This window comes from Dysidea avara, chromosome 3 (assembly GCF_963678975.1).
Source record: "Dysidea avara chromosome 3, odDysAvar1.4, whole genome shotgun sequence".
NCBI lineage: Eukaryota > Metazoa > Porifera > Demospongiae > Dictyoceratida > Dysideidae > Dysidea > Dysidea avara.
Window position 1 is genome coordinate 10,823,762 of NC_089274.1, and position 13,099 is coordinate 10,836,860.

General features: G+C 37.8%; 2 long non-coding RNA genes across 2 annotated transcripts; one reads left to right on the forward strand and one right to left on the reverse strand.

Annotated features, from left to right (window-relative positions):
* The first annotated feature begins 4,637 nt into the window (after positions 1-4,637).
* Positions 4,638-5,890, forward strand: LOC136249327 (uncharacterized). The gene is made up of 3 exons (XR_010698159.1): positions 4,638-4,754; positions 4,821-4,885; positions 5,530-5,890. It is a non-coding gene; the product is annotated as an uncharacterized lncRNA (long non-coding RNA).
* Positions 5,032-8,267, reverse strand: LOC136249326 (uncharacterized). Its single transcript, XR_010698158.1, has 3 exons — positions 8,130-8,267; positions 5,797-5,846; positions 5,032-5,741 (listed from the first exon to the last, which is right to left on the reverse strand). It is a non-coding gene; the product is annotated as an uncharacterized lncRNA (long non-coding RNA).
* Positions 8,268-13,099: the final 4,832 nt, after the last annotated feature.

The window sequence follows — 13,099 nt, forward strand, 5'->3', positions numbered from 1 at the left end:
AATTTGGTGCTGCACTAAATTCACCTGAATTGTCGTTATTAAAATTTTTACCATTAACCTACCATCACAGCCATTTCTTGGCCGCCACCTTGGATTTCACATCTTTTTTCACCATAGCCTTTCTCAGGGCCACACTCTTTTTTTACAGCTTGGCTGTTTTGGATTAGATTTCACTTTTTTTTGTATTTGTATACCCCAAAGCTGGCCTATGGCCGGCTTTAGGGCTTTTTAACTTATCAGTTTTTTCTTTACTACAAGAAGAAGAAAAGATGAAACAGGGTGATTTCTTTGTAGCTGACCTCTCTGCAAGGTGATATCCTTCTAGCTGATCTCTCTACCGGATGACTTGTTTGTAGCTGAATTCTCTACAAGGTAACTTCTTCTAGCTGATCTTTCTACAGGGTGATTTGTTTGTAGCTGAATTCTCTACAGGGCAATTTGTTTGCAGCTAAACTCTCTACATGGTAGTTTCTTTGTAGCTGAACTCTCTACAATGTAACTTCTTCTAGCTGAACTCTCTACAGGATGACTTGTTTGTAGCTGAACTCTCTACAGGGTGATTTGTTTGTAGCTGAACTCTCTACAAGGTAACTTCTTCTAGATGATCTTTCTACAGGGCGATTTGTTTGCAGCTGAACTCTCCACATGGTAGTTCCTTTGTAGCTGAACTCTCTACAATCTCTACAATGTAACTTCTTCTAGCTGAACTCTCTACGGGTGGCTTGTTTCTAGCTGATCTCTCTGTCTGCAGGGTGACTTGTTTCTAGCTGAACTCTCTACAGGGTGATTTGTTTGTAGCTGAACTCTCTACAAGGTAACTTCTTCTAGCTGATCTTTCTACAGGGTAATTTGTTTGTAGCTGAATCCTCTACAGGGCAATTGTTTGCAGCTGAACTCACTACATGGTAGTTTCTTTGTAGCTGAACTCTCTACAATGTAACTTCTTCTAGCTGAACTCTCTACAGGATGACTTGTTTCTAGCTGATCTCTGTACAGGGTGACTTGTTCCTAGCTGAACTCTCTACAGGTGATTTGTTTGCAGCTGAACTCTCTTACATGGTGGTTTCTTTGTAGCTGAACTCTCTACAAGGTGACTTCTTCTAGCTGATCTCTCTACAGGATGACTTGTTTCTAACTGAACTCTCTATAGTGTGATCTGTTCATAGCGGAACTTTCTACTGGGTGATTTGTTTGCAGCTAAACTCTTTGCATGATTGTTTCTTTGTAACTGAACTCTCTACAAGGTAACTTCTTCTAGCTGATCTCTCTACAGGGCAATTTGTTTGTAGCTGAATTCTCTACAGGGTGATTTATTTGAGCTGAACTCTCTACATGATGGCTTCTTTGTAGCTGAACTCTCTATTAGGTACCTTCTTCTAGCTGATCTGACTACAGGGTGACTTTTTTGTAGCTGAATTCCCTACAGAATAACTTGCAATGTAATATAACTGAGTAAATTATAAATGCAGCTGAATGCTTTATTAGGGTGACTGTTCTATTAGAGTATCTCGATCTCGCATTTGCTGTACGTAGTTGCTTTTCGAATCATAATTCAGTGATTTGTAACCCGATTCTTCTGTACTACTGCAAGAACTTTCTTTGATGATTATTCCAGCTATATACTGATTTTCAGCTCGTTGCTCTAAGCTGTTTGCCTGGTAGACACGAAAACTAATAGTTTTTTTTATTCATAAATATCGATCGCGTAATTTTGACACAGGTTGGGTTTTGTGTCATATCTCCATGGTCTTTATCCCGATTCCTTTCAAACCACAAAAAGGCACTCCTACGATGGTTGCTCCATCTACATCTCAATTTTCAACTGATTCCTCCAAGGGATTTACCCTGTAGGCGTGACAGACCTTCGACCTTATTTTACGCAAGGGTTTCGTTACTTTCACATCGTTTGATGCCCCACGTAAAATTACGTAACAACATTGCGTTAGAGGCGCTTTAATAAAATAATTATTAAGCACTGACTGAGGACACGCTTTATCAAACCAGATACATAGAATCTAATGGGGAGAGGTAACAGCAGCCAGCTAGTGTTCTGTGACTATGGGGTCTGCCAGAATAACAGAGGTAAGTAATGTACAGTATGCAGCAGTATGTATCACATCACCACCAAGATCACTTTAATATGCCTGGTTGTAATGTTTTATGCTGCAATACCGCTATTAATGCTATGAACAGAACTCTTAACACAGACATGGTAACAATTTCCTTCACTCCAGATATATTTCAACCCGAGTCAACCTGCCTTGGTCAATTATAGTAAGGGCAGAGGCTCAGATTGTCCTATGCAGTTGCATGGTGTTGATGGTTTTGCAGCAGTGTTCGTAGTTGAAGTATTCTTTACTAGAGGAATAGCATAACTGTAGCTAATGGATAATACTGTAGCCTCTTTCCCAAGGGTCTGAAACTCACATAATCTTACAATTTCTGAAACAGTTTTTGTTACTTTCACATTGTTTGATGCACCTCTACATACCATTATGTACCAACACTACATTATAGGCACATTGATAAAGCACTGAGACACGTCAAACTCAATAGGTGACAGCAGCCAGTCTTGTGATGACTGAAGATGATGTGCGACTAATTGGTCTGCCAGGATAACATATGTATGCATTATGTATCACATCACCTCTGTTACCTTCCATTATCCTTGAGTGTACTGTTTTAAAAATGCTATGAACAGAATTCTTAGCACAAGCATGGTGATAATTTACTTCAGGGATATTTCAACCTACTGGTGACCATCTTTTAATAGGGACCTAGTGTACGTTTGTTTCACTGGGGTGTCACACAAGCACTCACTATTGGATGATCTGCGTCAAAGACAAAATTTACCTTAGCCTTTGGCTTACAGCTTTTGACCTGACTTGAATGCATCTTCCTGAAATTTTGTCTGCTGTTTTAGGCTTATTTGTTAGGTTTTCATCCCTGGCCACATCCAATGTGGCCATTTAGCATTTTTAAAAGTTAGTATAACTAGCTATAGTAAACCAAGAAAGCTGCTGTCTTGGCCATGTGAGCCAGCTAGATATAAATCTGTATACCTTCATTGTTACTTTAAGTGTTGAAACTATTTAGGTTTATTATATCCATTTACCAAACACACCAGTCCTGTGCTTTAAAATTTCTTAATACATCCTATCTATATAACCAGGGGAGTAGGACAAGACCACGTGAATGCGTAATAATGTTGCACAAGTACTTAAAGTATTTCATGTGAACTGAATAGACCCTGTACAAAAAGTAGAGGAAGGGGCTTGATACATATTTTGCTCTATTTAGTTTGTTGCTTGCAATGGTATGATTCATGATTGGAAAGATGCTGCTGTTATGGCAAGGGCTAAAAGGGGGGCTAGTTGTGGCCAAAAAGCTAGTTGTAAATGACTTTTGGCTAGTTGCAAATGGTGATTGGGCTAGTTCTAAAATTTAGACAAAATAGCCAGGTTTACTACAGGAAAGTATACTTACGTATTGTACCTCTTAACTCTTTTACAATTTACCACAGGGATTTGACTAAAAGTCTAAAGATACATCTTGAGATAGCCATTTTCAAAAATTTTCTATTTCATGGTCTACTACTCTGATTAAAAATTACCTTACTAGTTTTAATTTCTTTCTTAAAGTTCACTATAAACTGAAAATCAACACATTCATCAAATCAATGCTTTCACGCACATAATTATGTACATAGTTATTTTGTCCCTTCAGCTTGCTAATTATTTCCAGATCTCACTCAGTCTCTAAAATCATCTCCAGGTTCAATCTTGGCACACTTATGTTTCAAAATTCTTGGGGAGTATGCCCAGACCCCTAGAAATCCCTCTTTACTGCCACTTTGTCTCATGACTTTCATGTCAACAGTAACAGTAGGCATCAATAATTACAATACAATCGTTGTTGCATGATCTATTACTTTCAACAGGTAGTATGACTACGGTTTAATAAAATATTTTTGTTAGTGCTTTGTAGTGCACGTGATCCATATCAAAACTTGTGTCAAGTTTACCGCAAAAATTAAATTACGCGTATACGAAAATTTAACTCTGAGTTACCAGTAGAATCTCTCTTCCTACTTGATATAAAATACATTACTACAAACATCAGTCCACTAGAACCCCTGTTGCATTGAGTAGCATCCGAAAAGTAGCTCTCTGGGAAGTAGGTATTTCGTGTGTCCATTCAAATATATGGAGTTTTTGTTACAAACGTTTAACCCACCAGAGCACTGACAAATACTGTCGCAATCCACATAAATTTCACACCAACCTGTTGCTGCTAGACTGCTCTAAATAATGCTACCCGTTTTAATGGGGATTTCCCCATGTGTGACTTAGAATCATCGCGATAAATGAGCCATGCGCAATCATCAATACGCAATGTATGGGAGTTATTTGTAATCAACGGACTTCAGCCTGAAAGAGCAGTGACTTCCCGGTTGAATTGTGATAAAATTGTATTGAACAAAAGAAAGCTGAAGGTTAGAAATTGTTAATTCCACCCGTTTTTTTTTTGGGAAAGTGTAAGGTGTAGCGAACCTTTACGCTTTAAAGACATGTGTTTTGCGTACAAAATGTATTGAAAAAACGAAATACGCATATGGCTTCATTTGACAAAATGTACAGACTAGTTTTGATATGCTTGTCTTACCCCTCTGATCTACAACTGTGAAAGATACATCATTGAAATCACAGTGAAATTGTTACAGAGCTTTGAAACATTTTAAGTTTTTCTATCTCGTAAGTTTTAATATTTATTTATAGGTAACTCTGAGTTTTAACACTTCTTCCCATCTTCCACTGTAGTGATATTTTGTAGTCTTGACTGTTGACTGTGAGTTTGACCACAATCACAGATTGAGATTGACTTAGTAAGTGATACGTGATACCCCTAGTGTTTTGTTTTATAAGCCTAGCACTACAATTAAACAGTTGATTCTGAAGTCACAGTCTAACTAACCCCCTCCACCATACTCCAAATAACCCACACCCTGTTTTCCCCCATTGTAATCTATAACATCTGGGTTTTGCACCACTAGCAACTGTAGTAGGCTATCTATCATTGTTACCAAACAACCAACAACATACTTAGTAACCATAGATACAAGACAATAACCATATGTAAGTCCAGGAGCACGACTACCTGAAAACTTACATTCATAAGTGAATAGAATATAATGAAAGACTAAATACAACAATGGAGAGTGAGGGCTAGCAACAAGAAATCAAAACGTAAAAATTTTGAGCCATCCAGCACCAAGATGATTCAGGGAAAAACCCACTGGGTTTTACCCACATACGCATGTTACGCACATCAGTAATGTCATCAGTAATGACTGAGTTTCTTTCTGTAGCTATGTATGTGTTCACTTCTTCATTTTGATGACAGTAGTGACTTTCCATGTAGAATTCTGTCGTTCTCCTAATACAAATGTCATTTTGCAAAGTTTTTTTTAGACATACTCTGTAAAATGAAATACAATAGTAATTGTTTTGTTTGTTTTTGTTAATGCAGGTAGCAATGATGTCATCATCTAATTGTGGGTCAGTCATGACTACTCGCACAGCAGGTGAAATTGGCCAGTATCTCCTCATATTGTACATAGAACTCTATCATCAAGGGTGACTTTTTTTGCTGAAGAGCTGCAGCATTTGCAATAGTGTGATGCTACACTGTGGTACATTGCTCAATAACTTTTTGTTCCAAGTTTTATGTACATGCTGTAACTGATCATATTATTGTTGTTTAAATATCACATCTTTTTATTTACAAATAACTAACCCTTTGTTATCACATCTTTATAGTAGATCCAATATTACTGTAACTTCTTTCTGTAACAGAACATGTACAGTATGTTACCTCCATTACATTCAGATGGTAGCCCTAATAATTTATGAATGGAATGTGGCTTATTCGTGGTAATGCTTGACCTGCTAAAACACCCTGAAGCTTTTATTTCAAATGTCCTATGTGGTCTGACAATTTCACTGTTTTATATGTACTAGGAAACACACCATTTGGTCTTCTTTTCTGAATTTGGAACCAAACCATTATGTCTTTATTATACTGGACAGTCTGTAATTATTGATGTATCCAGTGGAGGGGAGGGGAATGCATAATCAATAGAGACACTAACAATAATGTTCATGCACGTGTAGACAGTTCAAGAGTGTCATTATCTACAACTTCACAATTACCATTTGTACACTCAGTCAGATTGTTATCACCAGGAACTTGTTGCTTCTCCAACAGAGGGGACATTACTAGTTCTAAGTACGATTTCACCATTAAGTATTATTCATAACCTTTCCGTAGTTGACTCTCCAACAAACCCCATACATATTCACTGTACACAGAATCACAACTGCACTTTACCTTTGATTTAAACCCCTGGGTTACCATACATGAATTGGATCACTTCATCTGAAGCCTATACGTATTTAATGTCCCTAGCAGTGCAAAACACGCTGTGCTGTACATGATATGAAAGCAGTGGATTTTAAAACAACATTTCAGTCTAATAAATACAGTAGTTACAGTTGTACAGGAGCAGCTTTACATAGTAATTGCATGTTTCAAGCCTTAGTGAAGGGGGAAAGGGTCCTGATGTAGGGAAAGAGAATAGTGCACGTGTTGAATTGTCGCTGTTCAATATAGTGCAGACCAGCTAAATAAATTACTTCACACTTGGACACGCTGACATGGTCCACATTCTGTGGGTATGCCTTACAATGACAGTGTACAGGACAAAGTTCTTGTAAACAATTTCAATTTAGTACATACTGTAACAGTATAGTTGGTATTTGAAGGCACACACATGTTGCTGTACCTTAATTTGTTTGCTACTGATTATGGAGGATGATTTGATGCCTACCAACTGAGGCGATTCACTTGGTTTGTCTTTTACCTCAGACTCTACTGATTGTGTGCAGTGTAACATCATTTTGCAGTAAATGTACTTGAAATTTAACTGTTAGACTGGAGTGATTCAATTATATCTAATCACGAGCAAGAGTTGAACTTGCACACGCTGGATAACAAATGGCAGAAATGATAACCCTCTTGAGTTTACTTAATATTGGGACAGTCTGTACTAATATATTGCAGGTCCCTATGGTGAATGGGTGAATCCCCAAATTCCCTGTATCCCACCAGTCCCAACATAAGCAGTCCATTGTGTTCATGTTATGAAGTAACAGCTGCTTGTGCCTAATTGTATAAAATAACAAAGGTTATCTGCATGCACAACATGGGGCAGGGTACAAAACCTTGCACGAGACTGTACTATCAGCAAAGATTGCAAATGTAATTTAATGCCAATATTCCTGTATTAACTAATTCAATGAAATATTAAAAATTAATTTAAGGTGTTTAATCAAGCAATACAGCTACTCAACCTATACAGCATTGTGCATGACCATAAATTGATTTCAGTGGCTGCTTTGAGCTTCAGTAATGGTGGAGTAATATATAACATACACCTGTAGAATAGCATGACCCACACACTATAGCTAACTGTCACAAATGAAAGGCAGACAGCGCTGCACAGATGATTAGGTATGCAGATATTTAACAAAGTTTTACAGATACAACAGGAAGTACTGACGAAAGAAAAATTTGAAGAATTCACAATATTATTAATCAGCTTTGACGAAATAAAATTTGACGAAAAGCAAAAAATAACAGGTCTAAACACTGACTTTTGAGGTGCTTATTGGACAAATTAACCAATTTGTCAAATTTTACTTTTGTAAAAATTTTCCTGTTGTAAATTTACAGTTAATATTGTTTCAGAAACTGTACTATATAGTATTATCCATTAGCTACGTAGTTATGCTCACAGGCAATTCTAAGGGGAAGGGGGGGAGATTCTGTAGGTCTAGTTCAACTACCAACACTGCAAAACCATCAACACCACTGCAGGGACAATCTAAGCCTTTGCCCCTCTACTATAATTGACCAAGGCAAGTTGAAATATATCTGGACTAAAGGAAATATCACCATGTCTATGTTAAGAATTCTGTTCATAGCATTGTAGCATAAAACATTACAACCAGGCAAACAGTGGTGATCTTGGTGGTGATGTGATACATACTCATGCATACATAACTCACTTCTGTTATCCTGGCAGACCCCTTAGTAGCACGTCATCACAGGCCACTGGCTGCTGTCACCTCTCCCCAGAATCGAGGTTTGATAAAGCGTGTCAGTGTGCTTAATAATTATTATTTTATAAAAGCGCTTATAGCGCAGTGTTGTTACGTAATTTTACGTAGGGCATCAAACGATGTGAAAGTAACGAAACCCTTTAACGCAAATAATCTGTCATAACTCCGTGAATGTTCATCGGATTCCTGCCAAAGTTGGTACGTGGATCCGCCTTAATGAGCCCTTTAAGTGTGCCAAATTTCAGCCCAATCCGAGCACGCATTCGTGTTTTATGGCGAATTTTGCGAAGTGTGCGAAATGAAGATGAAGAAGAAAAAAACGAAAAAATTAAAATTGAATTTCGTTTGCTCGTATCTCGGAAATGGCTGGTGTGATTTTCTTCAAATGTGGTATGTAGACTCCCCTAACTGGGCGGCACGTCTCTAGCAAATTTGGTTCCAATCAAATAAGGGATCACAAAGCTACATAGGTGTGAAAATTGCGTTTCTTTCTTCCTGTTAATATACTCACGGTGTGGCGCGCCAACTTCTTGGGCCGCACGACACACTACCGTGTGTCTTGATATCCAAACATAATTGTAATAAGTAGTGTAATTAATTTGTATGGAAAATTTCATAATTATATATTGACATTACAATGGCATGCAGCATTACTTATGTTATATGGACATTTAACATGTCGAGTGTATATATATAACTTTTAAGGTGACACCCTGGAAAATGAGATGTCTAATAATTCAAAGAGTTGAAATGCACAAACTCTCTGAATAACACAATTAATGTATTAATACTGTTAGTAAACTTATCCATACTCAATACTACCATTGTATACAGAATACAACCACCTCAGTTGCCATTGTGGCCTGCTGTACGTGAACTGAATCAGTGAAACTGCTCTAGGATATCATTTGTAAGTGTTATTTAGGTCAGATGGATAACTGTGCACATGTTTTAAAGTATCTAAAGTGTCTTGATGGGTGTGTGTCCAGAGGATCTCATCATGTAGGTAGTTCAATTTCAACTACACAGTGCCAAGATGACTGTGTAAGTCATAACGTTTGCCTAGTTATGTAGTTGAAAAATTATTCTGCGAACTCATAGTTGCAATTCTACTTGTTTTAATCTGGGAACATGCAACATTGGTGGTGAATGCAGTTTAGTGTGTAAGTTTTCAATTGTTTTAACACAAGTCCCAGTGTGAGTACACTATCTACAGTATCACCCAAATCCAAGGCAACACTGAGGTCATAAATGATACTAATGTCCAAAGGCACTGAGATATAGTTCCATTGGAATCATAGAAATTGTAGCCTTTACACCATGCATGCATGTTGGGCTGATTTCTAGCATCATAAAGTAGAAATATTTGCATGAACAAAGTGTGATATATGTAACGGCTTAAAAGTACTGAGTATAAGTATGTATCTACCTTAAACTATCCTGTCATGCACCACTCTGTAATTGTACAACATGTACATGGCTATTTTCCCTTCCACACTCTGGATGATAATTTGATATTTATTATTCTTGCCCTCCAATGATCACCCCTGCACTTTTTGATCTTCCTACACATGTGACATGTGTGTAACAATTCATAAACATGTAATGTAGCGAGCAATTTGAAGCTCATTCATGAAACTCTATTCTACAGAATGGTGGTGGGTGTAGAGTTGGTTGTCGTGAAGGAAGAAGTCTCAATGTTTCTGTTGGTGAGGCAGTCTTTGTTTATGTAGTCACTTTACAAATTAGGTGTGTTCTATTAATGTTTAGACCAACAAGCAGCTGCACCCTCAAACTCAGGCATAAATGTTACACTAACTTCAACTGCTGGTTCATTTCTACTGGATGTACAAGCCACTCAACCAAACAACACCATCACATTATCATCAGTACACTCACTTGTGGTCAGGATAGATGGCACAGTCAGGGCTGTCAAGTTGAGCTAGTGACATTGAGTGAGATTTACTAAGCTACCATACTACTTTCAAAAAATCTAAGTAAATTACCATCTGAGACCAAAAATAAAAAAAGGTCTCAGAAAAATTTCGGACAAAGTCTAATTCGGCTACAATACCGATTTAAGCTGTCGATTGCTTGTAAAGTACCTCATTACCGCTCAAAAAGCTTAATAACCCTCAGTAAATACGTGCATAGTGTCTCGTGAACGGCTAGTGAGGAGACTGCGTGAGAGTCACCATCGTTTGCGTGTGAGCGTGTGAAAAGGCCCGAATGCGTGTGTCACACGCCTAATGCGTGAGACTTGACAGGTCTGCACAGTTGATGGTGATACAGTAACTATTGGTGGATGGTAAATAGCATCTTCCTGACAGTAAACATTTGTACGTCATCTGTATAATATTTGCTGTGGCTTCTTAGTGTAACCAGGCTTCCATATGCACCATAGTCATAATATTGTACACATGCATTGTCCTTCCAGTTGTGAGCCTATTTACGTATACACTGTGTTACAAGAGCTTACTCTATAGCTGCACTATCTCAAGTATATCAGTGTACACACATATTGTTGAAACCATCATAATAAATGAGACATGTATATACATTTACAAATTCAGTAACCCTCGGTCACATGCGACCACAAGGCTGGTGATCAAGTGATACCAACGTGGGCATGGCAAGGGAGAAAAGTAATTACAATTATACTTTACATGAGCAGCTATATTATAGTGATTTGTATCACGGTTTGTATGACCAAATAACGTAAAGTTTGTGTGAGGAAGAGTACGTATGCTAAAATTACTAGTTGTGAACAAAAAGTTACAGTATGTATGTGTTACATAAAAACACTAGACGCAAGGCACCTTCACTGCACTGCCTTACGTCTTTATGCAAGCAAGAATCCCTAACGGAGCTACGTACCTTTAAAGACTAAATCTTCGTGGAAACACATGAAACATTCTCAGTAGCATAGCGGCACTATGATACGCTATGATAGCGGTTAGCTGGTAGTGACTTGAAAATTCCTAACAGTATTACGGGAAAGCGAAACGCGGATTATTTCCGTTTACGCCTCCGTTGCCAATCCCTATTATAAGTCTAGTATCTATGGTTTTACTAAGCTTCGTGAACTACTTTCTGAAGAGTTTCCAAGGTTCAGTACAAATGTTAACTTTGGAGAATGTCACTCTATATCTAGTTTATGAATCCTTCCTGTTAGCTACTTTCGTGTAGGCAGAGTTTAAAATGAGCAACAGAAAATTTCACATCAGTGTATAGTCTTGGCATCAGAACTTTGATGAAAGGAGAGAAATTACAAGAAATTCAAGGTTGGAAGACCACCTAAGAACCAGAGAGAAGAATATTACAGATAATGATCTAGTGTGTGCTCTTTAGCAATGGTCTCAAACTGGGTTTTTGGAATTACGTTGATGCTATTGCTGATAACTTTGCTTTAATGTGTGTGTGCTTGGCTGCTATACTATTACCAAAAGCTTTGCTTTAGTGTGTGCGTGCGTGCGTGTGACTTTGTAGTACAAAAGTGTGTTTTTGTGTTTACCTTTTGTGTGTGTGCTGCATTACCAACAGAAAGGTGTGGTAATGAGAAAACAATGGGTGAAATGTTTTTCGAACTTGTTTCAAATAAATTACCCTCTTCATGAATATAATTATGCATATAATATGACTTGACTTAACATGACTTTTACCAACTACCTCAGTAAACAATCTGATGAAATTGCATATTGCACAAAGGTATCTAATCTCCTTTGGTATTAGTCTTACGTGCCAGACATTTTGTTTGGGGACTGCAAGTAAATTACCTGGTCACTGTTCTCCATATTCCATGATCACAGCTGGAGTGTTGACAGGGCTAACTCTACACATTGTATAGTTCACATTCTTATGGTTGAATGTGGATTACAGCGCTAGCCTTTTTTTGCTGAACTTTGAAAGTACTGTAGGCTTAGGTTCTTGACTTCCCCAATACAGTTGAATCTGGTTCACTATGTATATGTAAATTTATCACTTTTAGTGCAAAAAATATGATGACATAATTTATCAGTTGTATTTTGGGAAAAATTGTGCAACAGAAACCAGGAGTCTTTCCTGCTGCCCACATAAAATATCTGGCAGGAGAAATTACTCTGGTGTAATGAATTATTTGTGGTGTGTTTATGTAGTAGTCTTAATTTGATTTTTGATTTATTGTAATGCTAGGTAAGCTGTTAGCATCTGAGTGAGCAGTTGCAGAACCAACAGACCTGCTGGCAGACTAGATGGAGTCAGAAGTATAACACAAGACAAGCTGCAACAGGCCCATGCAAGAGTAGAGCAAGAATCAACCTCCTAGTCGGATTAGCAATGTTTACATCATGTAGTTTCATATGACATGTAAGTAATAGCCTGGCAAGGTGTTGTTATTTGTAACTTGAGTTGTATGGCACACGAATCAAAGTTGTATAGGGTGTATGAACTGTGCTATGTTTGATCCTGTGTGACAGTACTGCCTCATGGATATGGGATGTCCCTCATTGTTGAGATCAAGGTGATGCTTCACTGACTTCAAATTCAGTTTATGGTCTGGTGTACATAATAAGTCTTACTCCTACTAGAGTTCAGGAACCGGGCACACCCAGTCCGCTACAGTATTTCATTTGAACTTGAGTGGTCTAAACTGATGGAGTGTAATCATCAATGCTGACTTCAAAGGTTCAGATACACTCTAATAAAGCAGTCCATAACTCTAATAGAACAGTCAGTGCTTGAAGTGTGAATAATTTGTGGTTCTGTACAGGTAAGCCAGAGAGATGTGAGGATGTCCTATAGTTAAATTCATGCTTTAGCAGATTAGCTACAACTTCTCGGCATACAGTTTTGTCCAGATACAATGTGGGTGAGGGAAAATTGTTCCGCCACTAGAAAGATGGCAAGAGAAAGTTATTAATCTCAGCTGCTTAACT